General features: G+C 37.9%; 1 protein-coding gene and 1 pseudogene across 6 annotated transcripts in view; one reads left to right on the forward strand and one right to left on the reverse strand.

The window, feature by feature from the left end:
- REPS2 (RALBP1 associated Eps domain containing 2) overlaps positions 1-24,423 on the forward strand; it is a 214,503-nt gene that overhangs the window by 140,251 nt on the left and 49,829 nt on the right. The gene's annotated exons all lie outside the window — the stretch shown is intronic.
- LOC129024726 (chromobox protein homolog 1-like) lies at positions 20,831-21,464 on the reverse strand (annotated as a pseudogene).

Genomic DNA, 24,423 nt, shown 5'->3' on the forward strand with positions numbered 1-24,423 from the left:
AGAATTCACATACTGTGGTTTTTACGGCACTGCATCACATAGTGGAAGAGACAAAACTGGATTTGGAGCTCAGCTCAGCTGCTTATTCACTGTTTGATTTTCAGCAAGTAGCTTAATGTTTGTGCATCTCAGATTCCTAATCTGTACAGTAGAGCCAATACTCCATGGAGTTGTAAGATTTTGGTGAGATAATAAACATAATCCAAATACGGGTTGAGTATTCCTTATCCAAAATGCTTGGAATCAGAAGTGTTTCAGGCTTTGGATATTTTTGGATTTTGGAATATTTGCATTATATGCTTACCAATTGAGCATATAATAAAAAAATCTGAAATGCTTCAATGACCACTTCCTTTGAGTGTCATGTTGGCACTAAAAAGCTTAGGGTTTTATAGCATTTCGGATTTTGGATTTTTGGGATTAGGGTTACTCAACCTGTAGTACTGTATTTGGCCCACAGACCTTAGTAAGCATGTAAGGCCCATATTCCTGTGGCCTGCAAGTATCGAGAATTTAATGCCTGAAATGACAAGCCTCCACCGATGAGGATAACACCCTGACTTCCTTGACCCCTAGCAGACAATTCTGTGATTCCTCCTACCCAGTTTCTCAGAAGGCTTGCAAAAGGACTGAACCCCAGTTGCCTGCCGTAGTACACCATTCATTGATGTACTTTTTCTTGTTTTGCTTCCCTCCTGGCCTGTCTCACTTTCCCCTCACTCGAATAATATACCTGTTCTCAAGTTCATATGTCAGGGACTTCTTTAGGGAAAACCTGAATTAAGACAGCTTTCTTTGATATCTCTGTGTCGATGTGACTTCAAGATGAAAAGTATTTTGGTTTGATAATGCCCTGACGAGGTCCCTTGTGGTAGGGCCTGATAAATCTAAGATTTAGACAAAGAATAGCTAGGTGGGTGATGTCTGTGTTCATAGCCTAATTCCATTGTCTTTTCAGTACAGATTTATACAGATGAAATTTTAATGAGCCGTTTAAAATTTTCACATGAAGAATAGAACATTTCTGCAGTATGAAAAGCAGGTGGTATAATTGCATTTACTTTATTTATTTTCGTGTTGGTTAATTCTCACAGAAAAGTATAAGGGTCTGTCTAAATTATATAAAATTTTAGTGTATTGCATATTGCTAGAAATTAATTATTGAAATGCTGACAAACTAGAAATGCATGAAATAGAGCTTAAACCTACCAGAAGAGTCTACTCACTGAGAATCATGGTGTACATGTAGGCATCCCTTTGCTGCACTTATCTTTATGTATCACTTTAGATAAATGGGATCACACTATGCTTGCTGTTCTGTATCCTGATCTTCCCAATTAACCATCTTTCTATTTCATATAGAGGATTGCACCGTTCCCTTTAAGGTGTGCATGATATGGATATACCATGGTTGACTGTGCTTTGATGGAGAGATCTCTCCCTCCTTCTCTCTGCCTTTTCTCTTCCCCGTACTTTCCTCTTAAGCTCACCCATCACCCCATGACCCCAGCCCCTGTTCCTTTCTCACCCTTGCAAACAAACCTCTCTCTCTCTCCACCCCGACCCCCGTGTCCTCTTCATACCCCTCTGTTTCTCTTTTTGTCCTTCTCCCCCATCACTCCTTCACAGGTATGAGCCTCCCCTCACCCTCCCCTTGCCAAGCTCCCCCACACCACCACCTTGTTCTTATAATATAAACAAGGCAGAGGTTATTAATAATTTCATGTCCATATCTTTGTTTCATCATCTAATTATTTTCTTAGGTTAAATCCTGCTGGTTGGAGTTGCAGGGTCAAAGGCTGTAGATGTTTAAAGTGTAGCTATATGTTGCCAAAGGGTGAGGTGGAACACCTGTCAACTTGCTCCATCATCAACACTGTCTGAAAGTATTTCCTCACAATTTTGCCAACACTGCTTCATGTTCATCTTTTTAATCATTACCTATATAATAGGCAGTTTCATGTCCCTGACTCCTAGTGAGGCTGAGAATCTTTTTGTATTGTTATTGGCCATAAATATTTCTTCTCTTATGATTTGCCTGCTCAGAAGGCTTGGCCAGCTTCTGTTGCTACATCTCTCTTTGCCTAACCACGGGGACCACTTCTTTCTTCTTCATTTTGCCTACGTTCTGGACCTCCCTCCTGTCAGGCACTTGGGAATGTGAGGGTGGCCATGGGGAAGCCTACCTCACCTGCTGCTCTGCTGTTCCTCGTCCCTCCAGCCCCGCCCCCCATATCCCCTCCTTCTGCCAACTTTATCACTTAAGACAGACTGCCTGGGTTACCCAGTTTATGACAATAGAAGAATAAGGAAAGGTAAAGAAAAGAGGGGAAAATAATGTGAGATGAAGCAAGATGTGGACTTGAGTTGAAAGGGAAAGATAAAATGAAGCCCTTGTTTAATAAAATGAGACTCACAGGATTGTGAAAAGCAGAGTGATTGAAGCTAAGGTGCTGAGACAGAGTGGCTTAAAGTGGAGTGATAGTGTGGAAAGGAAATAGGATGGAGAGAAGATGCAAAGAAAAATGAAAGAGGAAAATGAAGAGAAAGATGGGATGGTTGTTACATAGGAGTGATGATGTTTATCCAAAGGAAAAAGCAGGAAATAGAATAAAAAATTGTAGAACCAATGGAAGGAGAGTCCACAGACTCTTGGTGTAGGATTCAAGCAGCATTTAAAGGAATAGCTTAGAAGTAGGTGGCATTAATGCCTTTACATTTATGAAAATAGGTAACATGGTATGGGGAAAAAGAACAAAGGGCTGATTTAGAATGTAAATCTATAAAAATGAACAAGGCCAACTTTGGAAATATAGAACAGTTGGCTTCAACTTTGGTATCTGTAAAGAGAGTGTGAATGTGTGATTTATAGTAGCCTGGATGATTCCAGGGCTCTCTAGGTACTGGCATCAGACCCGAGGCATGTGTTTTCATAAGGAGAAGTGGATACACTATGATCGCTGTGTGTAACAGGGAGATCACCATTTATAATAGCTGACCCAGTTCTTGGAGCCATTGCCTCACAGTCCCACACAGCTGCTGTGTTTGAGAGATAGCAAAAATGTGCAAGAAAGTCTAAGTCAGTGACAGTGCAAGTATGCAAAACCTAGAGGCAGTCAGACCCGGAATTTGCTCAGTGATGTTTGGATTTTATAGCTCTATATTTATAGCTATGAAACAGCTTTTATTACTGAGATTCCTGTAAGAAAAATCACACTAAGCTAGTACCTAACCTCCTTTTCCTCAGTGAAACAGTTATTTTCATGAGGTGTTTTTTTTTTCATAAAAAGGGGTTTCTTCTGTCCATGGAGTCAGTAAGAACTACCCCTCTCTTCCACTCTTGATTCAGACCTGCCTCTTCTCAAAGCCATGCCTGAGGTTTGTAGCCTGAGGTTTCCATGGTGACAGTAAAAAGCTTTAGCTCTGCCTTGTTCCAGTCATTGAGCATCTGCCTGGCAGAAGGGGCAGACATGGTGTGGAGGAGACATAGCCATTCCTTTAAAGTTTCAGACCGGGCATTTTCATCATTTCCACTCAAATCTAGCTGGGGGGACCTAGGCCCATGGATAGACCTAGTTGCCAGGCAGCTGGGAAATGTAGTCCTTGGCAGGGCAGCCATTTCCCAGAAATATACTTGTTACTGCAAAAAAGGAGAAGGGGATGTTGATGGTCAGTTTTTTTTTTTTTTTTTAAACCACACCCCATATGGCCAAATACATTGAGATCCACATGTTAAAACCTTTGTGATGGCTGAACAGAACACATCCGGGGCTAGTGTCTGTCCATGGGTAGCTAATTTCCTGTCTCTGCTTTAGATATACTGATAATAACAACTCATTCCATGGTTAAGAAACTATGGTACATCCATCCCATGGAATTGTATGAAGCTGTTAAAAAGAACAGGCACGTATACTACATGGAGAGCAATCTCGGATAAATTAAGTGACAAAAGTATGGTGCAGAATATGTATGTTTATAAATGTGTAGACAATTTCAGGATGATGCTAAAGAAACTGGTAATGATAGTTGCCTCTGGGCAAGGGGAACAGTATGACTGAGGACAGGACTGGGAAACAAGCTTACTTTCTGTTGAATGCCTATTTGTATCTTTTTAATTTTGGCTCATGTACAAACGTCACCTATTATAAAAAATTTGCTTTTCACTCTTTAGCTGCAATGATGGTATCTGAGAGTACCAGAGATGTCTTTCCTGCCTGAGATTACCTATCTCAATCTTCCCTACGGTTCTGTATTCAGGGTATCTTTATGACCATCTGCTACCACCTCCTGGAATGCAGCTGAAATGACACAACTGTTTCAAGCACTTTTTTTTTTTTTGAGACGAAGTCTCGTTCTGTCACCCAGGCTGGAGTGCAGTGGTGTGATCTCAGCTCACTGCAAGCTCCGCCTCCTGGGTTCATGCCATTCTCCTGCCTCGGCCTCCCAAGTAGCTGGGGACTACAGGCACCTGCCACCACGCCCTGCTAATTTTTTTGTATTTTTAGTAGAGACGGGGTTTCACCGTGTTAGCCAGGATGGTCTCAATCTCCTGACCTCATGATCCACCCGCTCAGCCTCCCAAAGTGCTGGGATTACAGGCATGAGCCACTGCGCCTGGCCCCGAGCACTCTTTTAAGCTCTGATGCGTTCTTCAGATTCCATTTCAGTGCCTTTCCAACACTGAGGAGTAGTTCTGGAGGACCTCCCAAAGATTACATTGTGAGATATATAGTTGGGTAAAACGTCATGGTAAGGGCTCTGTCTTAACTTGGAAGTGGTTGTGTTTATTGAGTGGCGAATTGAGAAGTCTTTCCTGGGTTTTCTATAAATGAATATTTGTTTCTGTAACTTAAGAAGTAGGTAAACTCCTTGGGAGTAAGAGATGTTCCTAATACCAAACTTACCTTTCAGGTTCTCTAAAAGATGAATTTGGCCACAAAAGCAGCTCTGACCTTATAGATTTCCTTACTGTATTTTTCCTGTGAGTGCTACTTGTTTCTTTTAAAATCTAGTAGGACTATGGGATTCCTGACCCACCCCAAACTTTTGGGTCCACAGTGCACAGCTAGCCAAGGGTTCAATTTGGCAGTCTGGGCAGTTTTTTTTTTTTTTTTTAATGAAAGCTTTATTGAGATGTAACCCATATACTATAAAATTCACCTTTTTAAAGTGCACAATTCAGTGATATTTAGTATATTCATAGTGTTATATAACTATCAGCACTATGTAATTTCAGAATATTTTCATCCCCCCAAAAAGAAAGCCCATACCTATTAGCAATCATTCCCATTCCCCCCTTTTCTTCCCCTATCCCTTGGCAATCACTAACTTACTCTGTTTGTATGGATTTGCCCATTCTGGAATTCTATATTAATGGAATTATACAATATGTGGTCTTTTGTGACTGGCTTCATTCACTTAGTATAATGTTCTCAAGGTTCATCCATGTTGTAGCATGAATCAATACTTCATTCCTTTTATGGCTGAATAATCTTTCATTGTATGGATAAACCACATTTTGGATATTTGGCTTATTTGACTATTGTGAATAATTCTACTATAGACATTCATGTCCAAGTTTTTGTGTAAACATATTTTTTCTTTCTCTTGAGTATATAGATAGGGCTGGAATTTCTGGTTCATATGGTAACTCTATGTTGAACATTTTGAGGATCTGTTGAAGTATTTTCCAGAGCAGCCGAACCAATTTATTTCATTAGCAATTTATGAGGATTCCAATTGTGTTTCTTCACATCCTCAAAACACTTGTTATTGCCTTTTTAATTTTAGCCATCCTAGTGGGTATGAAGTGGTATTGTGATTTTGATTTGCATTTTCTAATGGCTAATGATGTTATACATCTTTTCATGCACTTATTGGTCATATTTATGTTGTCTTTGGAGAATGTTCAGAATCTTTGCTCATTTAAAAATTGGGTTGTCTTTTTATTGTTGATTTGTAAATGTTCTTTATATATTTTGCATAAAAGTTCCTTTACAGATATTTGATTTACAAATATTTTCCTTCATTCTGTGGGTTGTCCTTTCATCTTTTTGATGGTGTCCTCTGAATCATAAAAGATTTTAATTTTGATGAGGTCTAATTTATATATTTTTCTTTTGTTGCTTGTACTTTTGCTGTCATATCTAAAAAATGATTGCGTAACTCAGGGTCATAAACACTCCTCTTTTCTTCTAAAAGTCTTATAGTTTTAGGTCTTACATTTACGTCTTTGTTCTGTTTTGAGTTAATTTTTTTATATGGCATGAGATAGGAGTCCAAATTCATTTTTCTGCATGTGGATATACAGTTGTCCCAGTAACATTAGTTGAAAAGACTATTAATTATTCATTTAATTTTCTTGGCACCTTTGTTGAAAATCAATTAACCATAAACATAAGGATTTATTTCTGGACTCTCAGTTCTGTTCTGTTGGTCTATAGGTCTGTCCTTATGCCAGTACCACAATGTCTTGATAATTGTAGATTTATAGTAAGTTTTGAAATTGCGAAGTGTGAGTCCTCCTGCTTTATTCTTTTTCAAGATTGTTTTGGTTATTCTGAGTCCCTTGCATGTCCACATGAAATTTATGATCAGCTTGTCAATTTCTGTAAAAACAAAAAAGCCAGCTGGGATTTTGGCATGGCTTGCATTGAATTTGTATATCAGTTTGGTTAGTATTGCGGTTTTAGTAACATTAAGTTGTCCAATGCATGAACACAGGATGTTTTTCCATTTATTTAGATCTTTAAGTGTCTTTCAACAATGTTTCAGTGTACAAGTCTTGCATTTCTTTTGTTAAATGTATTCCTAAAAGTTTTATTCTTTTTGATACAATTCTAAATGGTCTTTAAAATAATTTTCATCACATTATGCATGTTTTCTTCATGCTTTTTTATATACATTATACATTATTTCTTGGAGATATCCATGTCAGTACTGATAATTTTGTATTTCTTTTATATATCATCTATATGCTGGCTGCTCTATTAAAAACCATATTATGAAAAATTTCAAATTTATGCAAAAGTTGAGAACCTCCACCCCCATATTATTTTGAAGCAAATCCCAAATATCATATAATTTTATATATAAACTCTTTATATATCTCTCTAAGAGATAAGGTCTTAAAATACTTGAGCACAATACCTTTGTCATACATAACAAAATTAACAATAATTCTTTAATATCATTTAATATTTGGCCAGTGTTCATATTTCCTGAAGTGTCTCAAGTATGTCTTTTTATATACTAGTTTATTCCATTCAGAATTCAAACAAGGGCTACATGCATATTGCACTTGTTTTGGCATATTTTAAGTCTCTTAACTGATAGGTTCTTCTCTCAATCTTTTTTTTCTCTTTGCTATTCATTTATTCATAAAAGATCATCTACCCTGTAGACTTTTTCACATTCTGTGTTTTGCTGATTGTTTGTTCTTCCATCCCCTGTATTTCCTATAAACTGATAGGTAGGTCTAGGCTTGATTAGAATTAGTTTAGATTTTTGACAAGAATACTACCTAAAGATGCTGTGTACTTCTTACTGCACCACATTAAGAGATCTCTAGTGTCTAATGCCTTTATTTTTGTGATGTTTGATTGATTAGTGGGTTTATGTAGTATTGGCCTGATCCATGTGTTATGATAAAGATCCCAGCGACCTTCCAAATAATGGTTTTATCAGCTATTGATCATCATTGCCTACATCCAGTAGTGTGTCAGTAAATGTTTAACAACCGGCCACTTGCCAATTTTTATGGTGTAAACACTCCTGCCACGGCTAATTTCATTCCTACTGATGTGTTACTGAATGTGGAGTTTGGAACAGATGCACACAGTTGGCTCTCACAAGCTGGCATGAGCTTTTTCCAGCAAATCACTGCTTAGATCCATTATTTCATTGGTAGTTGCAAAATGGCGGTACTCTATTTTTTCTACCTTTATTAATTGGGACTATGGTTTATTTAAGCATTTTCCTATTGTTGGACATTTAATTTGTGACTGTTATGAAGCTTGTGAGCTGAAGATCATAAAACAATATAATTCTCAGTAGATCAGTAAATTCTTTGTATATATCTGAATTTACAGAATTGTATGAAAACTGAAATAGACTTCAGTAATGGTGACCAGAAAAGTGTCTTATTCAACCAGTATTTAATGAGCATTTACTGGGTACTTGGCACTTTGGAGGATCCCAAGAGGAATATGGATATGCCCCCAAACTCTGCTAATCAATGTCACAGTTGTGTGTGATTGTTAGAAGGGTTTAGAGTTTGGGTGGTTGCTAACTAGAATGATCAGTGGATTTGTGGGCAGGGGGTGCACAGGGCTGGTGAGCTAAACTTTGAAGGATATGACTTTTCAGTCAAATCCTATTCTTTTTTGACATCTGTCTCGATTTACTTCTTATGACTAGTTTCCTGGGAGTCTACTATAGTAGCCTCAAATCTGGCTTGCTTGCTTTGTTCTTTCCTTCATAAAGCAACAGGATTAATTTTCTGCAAGCACAGCTATGATCACTTCCCTACTCAAAACTCTTCAGGACCTGCTATGTAAACACCAAATTTCTGGTGGAACTGAACCCGAAGCCATGTGATTATATTAGCTCAGGAAGGGACACAGTACCGTGGCCTGGAGTGCCTGGGGAGGAGTGTATTACAGGAAGGAAGTAGAGACTAGAAGATTCAAGTTGGCTGGCTGGCCAAGAAAAATGGAGACTGGTGGAGAAGGAGTTTGTAGACAGTGTTTTTGGGAAGTCTTAGGAGAACATCCCATTAGGGTGGTAGGGTTAAGCCAGATTGCGAAAGACTGTGGCATAAGCAAGGAACTTTGGTGTGGAGAAGCTGTCATCACAAAGTCATTTTGAAATGTCGAAGGCTTAGCAGTTGTTCTGACTGTATGTCACATTTTAAAAAATAATGGTAGTGGCCAGGCGCAGTGGCTCATGCCTGTAATCTCAGCACCCTGGGAGGCCGAGGTGGGTGGATCACCTGAGGTCAGGAGTTCAAAACCAGCCTGGCCAACATGGAGAAACCCCGTCTCTACTAAAAATACAAAAATTAGTCGGGTGTGGTGATGCGTGCCTCTAATCCCAGCTATTCGGGAGGCTGAGGCTTGATCCTGGGAGGTGGAGGTTTCAGTGAGCCGAGATCGTGCCACTGCACCCTGGGCAAGGACAGAGTGAGACTCTGTCGATAGATAGATAGATAGATAGATAGATAGATAGATAGATAGATAGATGATAGATAGATAGATAGATAGATAGATAGATAGATTAGATAGATAGAGGTAGAAAAGAGCCAGTTCCAAGATGATAGACTCTTTTTGTAGATTACTTTCCTCCTAACACACATTTGTATTCTCTCTCTCCCCCACCGCATTATTCAGCGCTAATGAAAGTGTGATGGAAATAGCTGCTAGTGAATGAATACTAACTAATCCTGAAAAAAAGATGTGTACTTCTTGAAATTTTAGTTTGATTTACCTGAAAACATAAACAGAACCACAACTAGTCATTTCAACCAACGTAAGAGTTTTAATAGTAAAATGCTTAGGAGGAATGCATTTGTGTAAATGTGATGTGAGAGAGGAAACCAGACACCCATCTTTGACCAAGATTGAATCTCATGCATTTTTGTCACTTAAGTCTGCCCATGTCTCCATCCAGGACCTAGTTAACCCTTATTGTATATCCTATGGTACAGGAAAAAGGAGTTATTAGTAAACATGGATAAATTTTAGAATCATGAAGTGTCAATGCTAAAAGAGAACTTGAATGTCATCTTGGCCAACTCTCACATATTACCGACGAGGAGACATGATTGTATATCTAGAAAACCCCATTGTCTCAGTCCAAAATCTCCTTAAGCTGATAAGCAACCTCAGCAAAGTCTCAGGATACAAAATCAATGTACAAAAATCACAAGCATTCTTATACACCAATAACAGACAAACAGAGAGCCAAATCATGAGTGAACTCCCATTCACAATTGCTTCAAAGAGAATAAAATACTTTTTTTTTTTTTTTTTTTTTTTTTAAACGGAGTCTGTCTCTGTCACCCAGGCTGGAGTGCAGTGGCGTGGTCTCGGCTCACTGCAAGCTCTGCCTCCCAGGTTCACGCTGTTCTCCTGCCTCAGCCTCCCGAGTAGCTGGGACTACAGGTGCCCACCACCACGCACGGCTAATTTTTTGTATTTTTAGTAGAGACGGGGTTTCACCATGTTAGCCAGGATGGTCTCAATCTCCTGACCTCGTGATCCGCCTGCCTCGGCCTCCCGAAGTGCTTGGATTACAGGTGTGAGCTACCGCATCCTGCCCAGAATCTTTCGAAGTTGGCAAATCTTTGTTCAGATCTTTGTTGCAGCAGATTTGGTATCAAAGAAAGCAATCTACATTAAATTAATTTGGAGGGCACACCCTACTACTTTTCTATGGGCAATAACACTAATTAATATCTAAAGTTAAAGGATATATTAAAGAATGAATATGGTAACCTTTGCAAGGTACTCTTTAATGTGTTTTTTTCTGTGTTTCCTTCTATGTGATTTAAAATGTTAGTAGATTTCTCTGAGGTACTTCAGAGAGATAGGAAAGGAGCTTTTGCCTTCATAGATACTTGGAAATAATGTATCTATTTTCTTTTTTTAATTTCAAAAATGAAGTTATTATTAAAAGCTCTATAGCAAGAATATAAGACAAATAGTATACTGAACATCCAGCTTCAACAGTTAATCAACTGTGTCCCATATTGTTTCATATCTGTCTTCCCCCACATTATTAATTATAATTTTTTCTACCCTTAGCTTAAAAAAACTTTATTGAGGTATATAGATCATAAAGTTTATCCATTTTAACTATAAAATTTAATGATTTCTAGTAAATTTATCAAATAGTGCAACTTTCACCATAATCCAGTTTTAGGTCATTTTCAGCACTCCAATAATACTCTACATACCTGTTTACAGTTAATCCCCATGCCCAGCCCCAGGCAACCACTAACCTATTTTGTGTTTCTGTGGATTTTCCTTTTCTGAACATTTCATATAACCGAATATACAATATGGGGTCTTTCGTGTCTGACTTTGTTTGCTTAGCATGATGTTTTTGAGGTTCATTCGTGTTGTATCATGTATCAGTACTTAATTCCTTTTTATTGCTGAATAGTATTCCATTATATAGCTATATCACATTTTGTTTATCCAGTCTTCAGTTTGACAGACATTTGAGTTGTTTCTGCTTTTTGCCTGTTATGAATAATGCTGCCATTAATATTTGAATACAAGTCTTTGTGTGAACATATGTTTTCATTTCTCTTAGCTAGATATATAGGGGTGAAATTGCTGGGTATGTGGTAAATTTATGTTTAACTTTTTAAGAAATGGACAAATTGTTTTCTAAAGTATCTGCACCATTTTACATTCACATCAGAAATGTATGAGGGTTACTATTTCTTTATGTCTTCACCCACACTTATTATTATCTTTTTGATTATCCTACATCCTAATGTGTGTGAAGTGATATTTCATTGTGGTTTTGATTGGTATTCCCCTGATGATTAATGATGTTGAGCATCTTTTCATGTGCTTATTACTTATTCCTGTATTTTATTTGATGAGATGTTGTCTTAGTCCGTTTTCATGCTGCTGATAAAGACATACCCAAAACTGGGCAATTTACAAAAGAAAGGTTTAGTTGGACTTACAGTTCCACGTGGCTGGGGAAGCCTCACAATCATGGCAGAAGGCTAAAGGCATGTCTCACATGGAGAAGAGAGCTTGTACAGGGAAATTCCCATTTTTAAAACCATCAGATCTCGTGAGACCCATTCACTATCACGAGAACACCATGGGAAAGACCTGTCCCCATGATTCAATCATCTCCCACCGGCTCCTTCCCACAACACATGGGAATTATGGGAGATACAAGATGAGATTTGGGTGGGGACACAGAGCCAAACCATGTCAGATGTCTACTCAAATCATGCTCATTAAAAAATTGGGCGTTTGTCTTATTGTTGAGTTGTATATTCTGTAATTCTTTATATATTCTGGATACAAATCCTTTATCGGATAGATGATTTGCAAATATTTTCCCCAGTCTGTGACTTGTCTTTTTGTTTTCTTAATAATATGTTTTGAAGTACAGAAGTTTTGAGTTTTGACAAAGTGTAATGTTAAATTTTTTCCTTTTGGATTGTGCTTTTGATGGCATATCTGAGAAGTCTGCCTAACCCAAGGTCTTGAAGATTTTTTCTTGTTTTCTTCTAAAATTTTTAGTTTTAGCTCTTACATTAAGATCTTGAATCCATTTTGATTTAATTTTTGTATAAGGTGTGAGGTAAGGATCTAAGTTAATCTCTTCATATATGAATATCCAGTTATCCCAGCACTATTTGTCAAAAAATACTCTCCTTTTCCTGTTGCCTTGGCACCTTTGTTGAGAATCACTTTGTCTGTTAAATATAAGGGCTTATTTTTGGACACTGCATTCTGTTCTGTTGATTTATATGTTTATGTCTATGCTAGCACTATACTGAATGTTTTTTTAACACAGGGGAGTCATACATAATCTTGCAAAGAGGTAATCCCACGACTCAGAAGTCTAAATATTTGCTACAATGGCATATTTTTTAGATAGTATATAGTATCTTATTTACTTCATTTGTGGTTTGTAGCATGTTCAGAAGGATCCTTTGAGCTCCTTGAGGTTGCAATATTTTTTTTGCTTTGAAGCCTTCTGTCATGCTTATTCCCTGAATGTAGAATACCCTCTGTCTAGCTGTTTATCCTCCATCTCTGCATTTTTCTGCTCTACCTGTCCTGTAGGTTCAAAATGTGGTACTGATTACTGCTCGATAGTAGCCTTGTGTCCTTGGCAAGGTCATTTTATTTCTCCAGGTCTTAATTTTCTCATCTGTAAAGTGAAAGAATCAGATTTGATCACACTACTTTTCTAAATTCAGTCATTAATATTTTCCTTGTTGAACAGTTACAAGGATGTGTAAGTTAATCTCTTTTAACTGGTGAAAACGTATATTCTGTTCCATAGAGAATTAAATGAGCTTGTATTTTGGGGGGTGGTGTGTGGTCATCAGGGGATAGAGGCAGGTATTTCTGGAAAGATGTTCTTGGCAAACATTTTGTTACATACACTGGTGTATATGACGTACATGTCCATCACTGTGTATGCTGGGTGATCAAGAGATATGTATAAGGTCATACATGCTTTTATGATTAGAAAGGAGAGAAAGAATGAACAATTTCTGTTACAAAGAAATAGCCATTTTTATGAACTTGCCAAGAAGAGGAATGGTCCTTACTGTTGAAATCCTTAAAGCTTTGCATGTGGCTCTTTACTTGCTTGATATTTAAAAGTATAGGTCCCACTGGGAGGCTCCTTTCAACATTTTCCATTCCTTGAGTGTTTTTTCCCCCCTTTGGTATTCAAATGCTTTTATTTTCTTCATATAAAATATTCCTAGTTAGGGGGGATGGGAGCCCCTTTCCACAGCTGAAGTTATTCCAAGTTTTGTTCCGCCTGAAGAATCGGCTCTCTGTTCCTGAAGCTTTCAGTGGCCACATCTGCTGCTTTATTTCCACTCAATAAGTTGGAATATATTTTCATTTAGTTATTGATTAGGGGCTATGTAAAAATCTGAAGGAAATTAGTAAATAGTAATGTTTATGAATAATGTTTTACCTAGAGATTTCTAAGCATAATGAAATAAGAGGATAAAAATTGTTAGAGGTTGGCGTTTTGGATGAAGATACCAGGAAGCAGAGATCCAATAAATCAGTATCAGAATCTGTATATCTTTCAATAAACTTAAGAAATTGTTTTAAACACTAGGAATTATTTGTCTTCTGAATTTAGGATTAAATGACAGTTTCTTTTCCTGAAGTTTTTAATGTGGTTTTCAGGATTGGGGTATTTATTATTTTCCTTTTGATTACACTTATAAAAAAAATTTTTGGCTGGACAAAGCCTTGCTGATATCTAGTATCCCACTTTATTAACTATAACACTTGACGAATAAACCTGCAATTGCTTGACGAGTATGGTCACTTTTTAAAGTATGTGGAAACAACATTCTCCTCCCGTCTTCTTGCTTTCTTTTCCCTCCCAGGAAAGCAGCTGTTACTATTAACAAGTACATTTGTCATCTTTTGCAAATGTACACTAGATTATTCAGCTATTTTTTTCTTTTTTTTTTCCTTTGCCTTCCACCATGCGATCAAAGTATTTTTTAAATTTCACTTTGCATGAAGGTGTACTTTTTCTTTTGACTGATTAGGGCATACTGGATAAAATATTTGGATCCAATTTTAAGTCAAGGGCAGACTGAAAATATTGTAAGAGAAGATTTTTAAAATTAAATTTAATTCCAATTTTCAACCACTGTGCGAGTACCTACTAAACATAAGGCAGTGTGTTTAGGTGCTGTGAAAGACAAAAAGATGAATTAGACAAAATTGATAGAATGTAGCTAGATTAATATCTCCCACCATTAAACGAAAGGAACACAGAATTATAAATGCAAGGAAGAGATTTTTCAGCAGCAACCGAGCAAGGCAAAATGCATGAGTTAATGCTATATATATACGTATATATATATATATATATATATATATATTTTTTTTTTTTTTTTTTGGAAAGAGTGGCAACTGAGGGAAACCTGAGGCTTTGGGTGCACTTCTTACTCTGCCTGCTTCCCTGCAGAAGCTGTGTATGTGAGTAGGCAAATCTTGAGAGTTCTCATCGAGACCCTAGATCTAGAGCAAAGTGAAATGAATGAGTACTCTTAATTTTCCTTTTTCTTGACTAAGGGTCAGTGGAAATGACTTCAGGAAAGACAACTGGAAAAGTAAATAATCATAGCTGATATCCTGATATTGTAGAGGGGAAGGCCCCGAGCTTCATGCTGAACTGGGGACAAACTGAAGTCTGAGAAGTTCCTCCAAGGCCATTGATAGAACTCCAAGACTTAGGAGAATGCGCTCTGCTGCAGGGTTTTAAAATGTTGATTATTTTGGTATTTCCTTCGTAATTCTACATAACATATTTGTGTAACTTCTTGTAGACTTCAGTTTTTGCCATCATCTTCCCTCCCCCAGTGTCTTTCTCCTCCACCCTTCCGATATAGTTATATTATAATTTTGGTTAGATTAATATTTAGGGTTTATATTATTATTGTTATAGCCGTGTAAGACATATAGCAAATTACTTTTTTTTTTACTTGCACAGGTTTTTGTTTGCCTTGGAGTGAATAATCAACTTGTTTCTTTTCAAAGTACTTGCCCTTGATTCAACCACAGACTTCTTCAATTTTCCAGAGTTCCTCTTAGGAAATTCTCACACCTCAGGTGTTCTGTCAGTTTCAGCTTTTTGAAGAAATATAAACTGATTGTCTTCAATGCCTGGTACATAGTTTTCATCATGGGATCTCTCTACACTGTCATCCAAGGATTCCCTTCCTCTTTTTCCCACGTTGGATTTCTTTTATTACTGTATCCTGTGTCTTTCTCTTTCTTTGTTTAGTCTCTTGTTTTGGTGAAGCACATCCTTTAGCAGCTTCCTTAGAAAGGGTGTATGGAGCTCAATTTGAGACCCTGAATGTCTAAAAATGTATTTAATTGTATCATCATGCAGGCTGCTAGTCTTGGATATACAATCATCAGTTGGAAATAAGTTTTCTTTAGAATTTTGATGGAATTGTGCCAATGGATTCTAGCTTCTAATGATATATGAAGAAGTCTAAAACCATTTGGACATCTGATCCTTTGTATATGACTTGCTGTCTTCTCCCATGCCCTGCTGAAAACTTGTAAATTATTTTGACTCTAGTACTTTGAAATATCATGATATACCTTGTCATGAGTCTGTTTTCTTCCATTGTCCTGGGTATTCAGTTGGTCCTTTAAATTTAGAAACTCATATTTTTCATTTCTGGGAAATTTTATTGAACCATTTAATTGATTATGTTTCCTGCCATTTTCTCTGTTTCTCTTTGTGGATCTTTTATTTGGCTACTACCCTATTTTCTGGAAGATTTCCTCAAATTATTTTTGACCTTTCTATTCTCTTTCTGCTATCTTACTTTTAATTTCCAAATATTCTTTTTGTTTTGTTTTGTTTTCTGAATGTTCTTTTTAAATAGCATCCCATTATTTCATCTTAGCAAATAGCACTTCTTATGTCTTACTGAGACTTTCTCTGATGACTCTAGTTAAAATTTTATCTGTCACTCTCTGCCCCATTGTCTCTTTTCTCAGTAGAATATGAGCTTCATAAGGGTATAGCTTTTTTTTTCCTGTTTTTCCCATGGATATTTTCCCAATACCTTGAAAAATACCTCCCACATAGTTAGTGTTTAAATGTTTCTGAAATAAACTTAATGATCATTCTGATGATATTAATAATATATATTTTAACGTTTTCTCCTAGTAAAAGTCTAGTCTGTTTCTTTGAGGTCATTTCTTCCTGTTTTTATTGATCCCTACCTTAGGTTGGAACATTTTCTGCAGATATCTGGTAATACTTAGTCATCCACTTATATTTAATAATGAAGGATAAAAAGTTGCTTGGAATATATGAGCAAATTGATGGAAGTTGCCAGCTATTGGCTTCATGGTAGAATGGTCTGGCCAGGCCGTCCTGTGGGAGATCCCTTGATATCAACTCTTTAGATGTCTCTTCCTGGCTGATATGATTCTCTGGAACACATTCTGCTAATCTCTGGAAGGAAGCAGCAGTCTGGGAGCAGAAGGGAAGAAGGCTGGAAGAATCTCAGCATCCAAAGTGCATATTTTTATTGAATCTGTCTGTTTTCAGCATGGTCCTCATGCCTTCATCTGGGCCTGGTGCCTTCCCTGAAAAGAAAACTATATCTAGCATTTTGCTGGAGTGAGAAACATGCTGAAACTGTACAGAATGTGGGAGAAAAAACTGCTCCTAAACTGCTTCAATCAGTCTTTTTTTTTTTTTTTAATGAGGATGGAACATAATCCTATAGATTTTAAGATAGTTTAAAGAAATATTTGTTGATCACTTACTGTATTTTGAGTTATCAGGTGAGACAGGTATAAGGCATAGCTACTACAGCAGAGGGGACTGTAAGAGTAGGGCCCCTGAAGCCAAAAACAGCATGAAGAATAGCTAGAACCAGATCCTGAAGGGTCTTGTCAAAGTATGCCCTTTTCCTGAAGGGTAGGAAATAAATCCACTATTAGTTCATTGCTTTAGGTTTTTATTGCTTTCCTCATTTTACCCCTACATTCAGAGGTGTTTGATGCCACCAGTTCCTGAGAACTGGGGGGGGGCTTCTGTGGTACAAATTGGTTACTCCCTGCTTTCTCAGATCTGTCTAGTCAGCTATCAGTTGCTCATCTGTTTTCCCAGTTCCAAATTTAAACAAGAGCACTTAAACAGTTCTCTTCATTTTTGTGTTAATGAGTTAAGAGTGAGATTAGTTGCATGTATTTGAACTGCTGTCTATACTCAAAAGTCTTTGGATAGGACATTTAATAAAACGTTGGGTCATACACAAGAAACGAGGAATTTTACACAGTATCAAGCCAAGATTTTAGTTTAAAGTGGTCCCAGGTTGATAGTACCCTCAGATTTCTGGCAGAAGCGATAGAGGGAAGAGGAATTCACTTTCCACATGCCTCAAAGTTTTCCTGTAGGTAAACTTCCAAGGAATTTGAGTTTAGAGTCACAGGTTGCTAAACACACTAGGAAATGAAGCACAATGAGCAAGAACAAACAGGAAATACAAAGCCCTCAGATATTGAAATTATATAAATACGTTGAAAGAAAAGAGGAAGAAAATGAGTGGCCAAGAGATTATAAAAATGAAAAAAACATTTTCAAAAAAGACCAAATAGAACTTCTAGAAAAGAACAATTCTGTAACATAAACTCGAAGACTGGATTTTGTTAGACATTAAGAACGGCTAAAGAGGGAATTGGTTACTTGGACAGTAGATCATAGAAAATTATCTAGAACACAGTACAGTTAGAAAGCTCTTGAAGGAGAGGGGAGAGAAAAATGGTAGAAATACAACATTTAAAGAATCACTGAGAATTGACCAAAATTAATGGGTTGCTACATGGTTAAGAAATTCCAGTGAAGCTCAAGCAAGTGATAAAATAAAATGATGATAGAGAAATACATGTGCAGACATAGGATAAAGTTTGATATTTCAGAGTACCCAAAACAAAGAGGAGATCTTAAAAGCAACCAGAGAGAAGATGGGCCATCTAACAAAAGAGTGATTCGACTGAGAGCTGGCTTCTTAATAGCAATAGTGGAAACCAGAAGGCAGTGGAATGTTACTGTCAATGTGCTAGGAGAAAATAGCTGTCAATTTAGAATTCTATACCCAATTAAATCCTCTTTCAAGAGGGGAAAAATGACTTTTCAGTCAAATAAACTAAGTTTGCTACTAATAGACTTCTCAATTAAGGAAATTCTAAAAGACATACTTTAGACATCATAAAATAAACTGTAATGGAAATTAGGAAGCTTTTAGCACTGAGTGATAATATCACAAATAAAAACCTATGATATTCTACTAAAGAGGTACTTGGAAAAAATTTGTAACCCTAAATGCTTACATTAGAAAATAAAAGCTACAAATTAGTGAACTAAGCAACCAATTTAAGATAGAAAAAGAACAAGAGGTGCCCAAAGAAAGTAAATGGAAGAAGATAAGCAGCATTAATAAAACAGAAAGCAAGCATACAATACAGAGGCTCAAAAAAGTTAAAAGTGGGTTTTTTGAAAAGAGTAACAAAACTGACAAATGCCAGCCGAGATTAGTGAAGGAAAACTGGAGTATGAGGAATGGGAAAAGACAATTACACATGCAGAGATTAAAATAATAATAAGGGGGGTATGGACACCCTTATGCTAATAAATTTGAAATTTTAGACACTAAATAAATGCCTAGAAAAATATCGTTTATCAGAATCGACTTAAGAATTAGAAAGTCTGAAGAGTCCTATAACAATTCAAGAAGCAGAATCATAGTTTACAATCTTGTTTAAAGAAAACTCCAGGCTCAGGTGGCTCTCCTGGGAAAATTTTTATTTGATATTCAAGAAAAAATTTCCAATCTTATACAACCTATTTAAGAGTATAAACAGGGCATGGTAGGGGGTGGGGGGTGGTGCTCTCCACCTGAATGAAGCGTAATAGAGGACCTTATGAGAAAGGAAATCACTTGCAGGTCTCACTCATGAAGATAGTTGCAAAAATCCTAAACAAAATATCAGCTAACCAAATCTAGCAGATACAAAAAACTTACCAAGTTGAGATTATCCCAGGTCTGCAAGAGTGTTTTAATATTAGACAATCCAGAATGTAATTTACCACATTAACAAATTATAAGGAAAAAATAATACCATCGTCTCAATGGCTAGAGTTACAGCTCCGATTAAAATTCAACAACAAATTATCCTGAAAAGAAGTCTCAAAATAAGGATAGGAATTTTCATAATAATCTATTTTTTTCAGGGATTATATATCTATAGTTTTATTAAGACAAAAACTGAGAGTGTGGTATGAAGTTTACATTCAAACAGAGTTCTCAAAGAAATCTAACACATGCCTAAAAAGATTTTACAGTGTAGCTCTAGATCCAAGTCTAGATAATATCAAGAACTGATGGATCTCATGACTCAAGACAGAGCATTTTGGGTATCAGTTACTTCTTAGGATTTGTTAAAAAATGATTTTTTTGTGTGTGTGTGTGTGTTTTAAAGTGAACCACTGCCCAGTATGAAAGTTTAATCTTCTCCTGAGACCAAGGCTTTTGAAATCACTCAACTCTTGAGTCAATTCAGTGAAATTTGTGCTGTCAGTGACTGAACCCTGCCACCAATGGTTTCAGAGTTCAAAGCTCAAAAGAGAATGGCTCCAAAAGTTGTCCCAACTAAGAGCATGGGCCCTTTACTTTCCCTCCTGTCTTATCTCCTCTATCACCCTCTTCCCTTTCCCCAACACCTCAGCCAGTGGCTAGGATGAACAAGCTGATATTTACAACTTTATTATTGGAAAAGAAAGGGTCTTCTAATTTCAGGAATTAGCACCTCTGAGGCAGAATGATCTGCTTGTACTATATACTCTCCAATAAAAGACCTTCCTTCCTCAGTCAATTTCCATCTCCAAAATGGCAACTCTGGTAACTTATTAACTGGCTTAGTCCTTTGTGAGACTAAGTACATTAAGTTTAGGCAGGGAACACCGTGGCTTATAGATTTCAGACATTCACAACTTTTAAACAGTCTCTCACAGTCCATATTTATGGTGCCAGTGACATTTTTTTCAAAGGTAAAATATTCTGGACATAGAAGCAAATCATTAGTTTTCTGTTCTTTGCATTGCTTCACCATTTCCCCTATCAGGCCCCAAATTTTAATCAAAATGATGCTACCCATCTCCCTTTCCCCCCTCCACATTCCTCCCTTTCCCACATAATACACCAGTAATAGCCAAAAACTACACATGTGCTACGCTGTAAAAATGTAGAGTTAACACTATTGGGAAGAAAGTTGTGCGTTGCAGAGATGCTCTTTGATTATCTACAGTATTTTTTTGGTCTCCCACACACCCAGTTCTGCAAGTTTTGTCCTTCATAAAGGGCCCTTTGCTTTTTCTCAGCAAAGTGCAGAAAAGATTGCCTTGAAGCACTTATCCCCCTTCCCCTCCACTGGGCCGGGTATGCAAACTATACAGCTTGGAACGGCTTTAAAACACTTGGGCTGCTGCAGGGCACAGAAACGATACTGGCTCTTCAAAGGGCATCTTCTCAAGCTACCTCTATGGTGTCAAGACAAGTAGAACTTCTTTCCTTCCCACTTGAAACCCATAGTCAGATGTGACAGAGGCTGGTACTCAGGAGCGTTAATTCTTGTCATCTGTTTTGTCATCATCCTCTTTGGGGTAGGAATGCCACGTCAGCCTTTCCTCATAGAAGGATATGACAACCCGTGGGCATTTGACATTGACTTCCTTGGCAGGGACAAGGTCAGCCTCATCAGAATTTTTCCCTTTCATCAGGAACATGAGCTCTCCACTGGAGTCTGTAGCTCCAATAATCTGTTCCGGCTCCAAACCCCAAGCAAAGCCTCATGGCTTTTCTGACTCTTCTTTCTTCTTCTTTGGTTTGCTCTCCTCTCCCTTATCTTCAGAATCAGAATCAGCTTTGTGCTCGCCTCCCTCTGATTTGTCTGTCTCACGTGCTGTTTTCTGTGACGGCAGAAACTCATGAGGTCGGGGCAATCCAAGTTCTCTTCTGGCTCCCATGTGTTGTCCTCATCTGAGAACCCCTTCCACTTTAGGAGGTACTCCACTTTGCCCTTTACCAATCGACGGTGGAGAACTTTTTCCACCACATATTCCTGTTCCTCCTCTTCTAGCACCTCCTCCACTTTCTTCTTGTTTTGTTTTTTCCCCATGGCGTGTGCCAACTTTCTGGTGTAAAGGGTGATGCTGCTCAGAGCAATGCCCAGGAGCCGGAAGGGAATCGGTGCTGTGCTATTGGCGCATTGGGTCAGCCAGGGCAGTGGCGCTCAGAAAAGCAGCAAGGGTAGCCGCAAAGGAGCCCCTTGCTGAAATGGTGTACCGCAGGCCTCAGCCAATGGCCCTCCTCTCAGCTGAACAAAAGAGCCTTGCATTCTGTGCTGCCCACTGCCCACTGCCCGCACCACCTTCATAATCTATTAAAGGGTATCTACAACATACAGCAAACACCAACACCATACCTTATGGTGAGCTAGTAAATGCTCCCCTTTGAGATCAAGAGAAGACAAGAATGCCCATTATCACCATTTAAATTCAACTTTTACAGTAGATAATTCTAACTAGGTAAGATTGGAAAAATAAAAAACGTGGCAAAGGTACTGAAAAGAGGAAACAAAGCTGCTCTTAGTATTTGTTTAATATGGTTGGGCACAGTGGCTCATACCTGTAATCCCAACACTTTAGGAGGCCGAGGTGGGAGGATTGCTTGAGCCCAGGAGTTTGAGACTGCAGTGTTAATGATCATGCCACTGCATTCCAGCCTGGACAACAGAGTGATATCCTGTCAAGTATAATATTTTTGATACAAGTGTGGGGGCTTCCCCCCAAAAAATGCTCTCAGAATTTAATGAGAAAATAACCTATGCCAACTCTTGTTTTTTTTTTTTGTTTTTTTTTTTTTTGAGATGGAGTCTGGCTCTGTCGCCCAGGCTGGAGTGCAGTGGCGCGATCTTGGCTCACTGCAAGCTCCACCTCTCGGGTTCACGCCGTTCTCCTGCCTCAGTGTCCCGAGTAGCTGGGACTACAGGCGCCTGCCACCACGCCTGGCTAATTTTTTTTTTTTTTTTGTATTTTTAGTAGAGATGAGGTTTCACTGTGTTAGCCAGGATGGTCTCGATCTCCTGACCTCGTGATCCGCCCACCTTGGCCTCCCAAAGTGCTGGGATTACAGGCGTGAGCCATCGCGCCCGGCCTCTATGCCAACTCTTACAATGAGAGATTCAGAATGAACAATGGACACATACCTGTGATACTGTTTTTTGCTTGAAGCTCAATTGTGAGAAATTAAAACAGAATTCCATATTAAATGGCCTCAGTCTTTTACCCTATTTCTTCTTCATATTTGGGGCAATTTCTGATAAACCCCAATAAATGGTGTTGTAGGTGACATGCTTTTATCTAAAAGTGTATTCAGAAATAGACCCACACATTATCTTTTACAAGAGCAGGGCATTTGTCTTTCAAAAAAATTAAATCATACAAAAGAACTTAATGAGATCCGAATCAGGATCTAAATACTGTTTCTAATAACTCTCAAGGCAGTGAGTAGGGACAGTCAGCCACAGGGCTCACCTGGTTGGTTCCTCTCTCTCAGGGGTCACTGTGTTTTTTGCCTGATTTTCTAGTGCCTTGAAAACTGTTGTTTCTTTTTTTTTTTTCTATGTGTTTTTGGTTGTTTTAAATGGGTGGGTAAGTCTGCTCTCTGTTACTTCGTCTTGGCTGGAAGCACAAGTCAATTTAATTAAATGGCTCATCATTTCTTGTATAGTCCTCTTTTTTGTTAATAAAGAGTTGTTTTAACACACATTACTCTAATACAATTGCTTGGCCTTTCCCTTAGAAGCTTGCGTAGATTTATTTTATTTTATTTTATTTTATTTTTCATTTTATTTTATTTTATTTATTTATTAATGAGACAGGGTCTCACTCTGTTGCCCAGGCTGGAGTGCAGTGGCACAATCATGGCTCACTGAAGCCTCAACTCCTGGGTTCAAGTGATCCTCCTGTCTCAGCCTCCCAAGTAGCTGGGACTACAGGTGTACACTACCACGCCTGGCTAGTTTTTGTATTTTTTGTAGATAAGGGGTTTCTCCATGTTGCCTATGCCAGTCTCAAACTCCTGAGCTCAAGGGATCCGCCTACCTTGGCCTACCAAAGTGCTAGGACTACAGCTTGAGGCACCATGCCTGGCCTGTTTCATTTGTTTTGAAAGTAACTGTTAATTTTAAAGGTCCTATCTGTGAGGATCTAAAGAGTAGGAGCCCTGAGATGAATAATTCCTGAAGGCTTTCAGCATTCTCTCCTGCTGTGTGCTTTGTTATTGACAGCTGTTCAAGGTCTCACCACCTCTGGAGTTTTGACCCACCGATGTGTTTCATAAATTTTAATGAAAGACAGATTGAGGGAAATCATAGATAGGCCAACATGATTGTACCATATCCATGCACTGGCTCAAAATGAAAATCTCTGTGATATTACCCTGAGTTACATTTGTGGAACACACCAAACTCCGTCTTCTAGCTTGTCTGATCCAGCTAGCTAAGGGAAATCAAAAGTAATTTGCAAAATCTTTTATGTTCTTGGTACATTGCTCTGATTTATTTTTTAAGGCACAGAAAATTGTCCAAATGCCTAGTACAAATTTGCAAATAAACTCATATAGTTATTTGGATGATGGTGTTTTTCTAAGGAGTTTGTAAAGAATGTGGTTTAACTTGCCAGTGTGTAATGCTAAACTTATTTCTTGTGTGTTATTATGAACTTTATTTATAATTTCATAGAATTTGTTTATTTTCATTGCTAAGGTACAATTCAGATGTTCTTGGCTTAACTCAGTATTCTCTGTATCTCACAAAATTTAAAATTAGACTGATACTTTGTAAAGATTCTTCAGATGTGGCCAGATTATTTTATAAACAGCTTTAGTTATCCCTGATAATAAATATTAGGGAGAGAAAAAGAAATTGAGGTCTTTGAAGAATCCCTAAATATCATTTCAGTCCATTACTGTCAGCCTCCCTCACTGCTTTCAGATCCATTCCCAGGAGCATTTACAGGGTGGCCAAGCTTCCTCATTTGGGTTCCAGCTCTCTTAGTTTCTGTAGCCTACTCATT

This window comes from Pongo pygmaeus, chromosome X, assembly GCF_028885625.2.
Source record: "Pongo pygmaeus isolate AG05252 chromosome X, NHGRI_mPonPyg2-v2.0_pri, whole genome shotgun sequence".
Classification (NCBI taxonomy): Eukaryota; Metazoa; Chordata; class Mammalia; order Primates; family Hominidae; genus Pongo; species Pongo pygmaeus.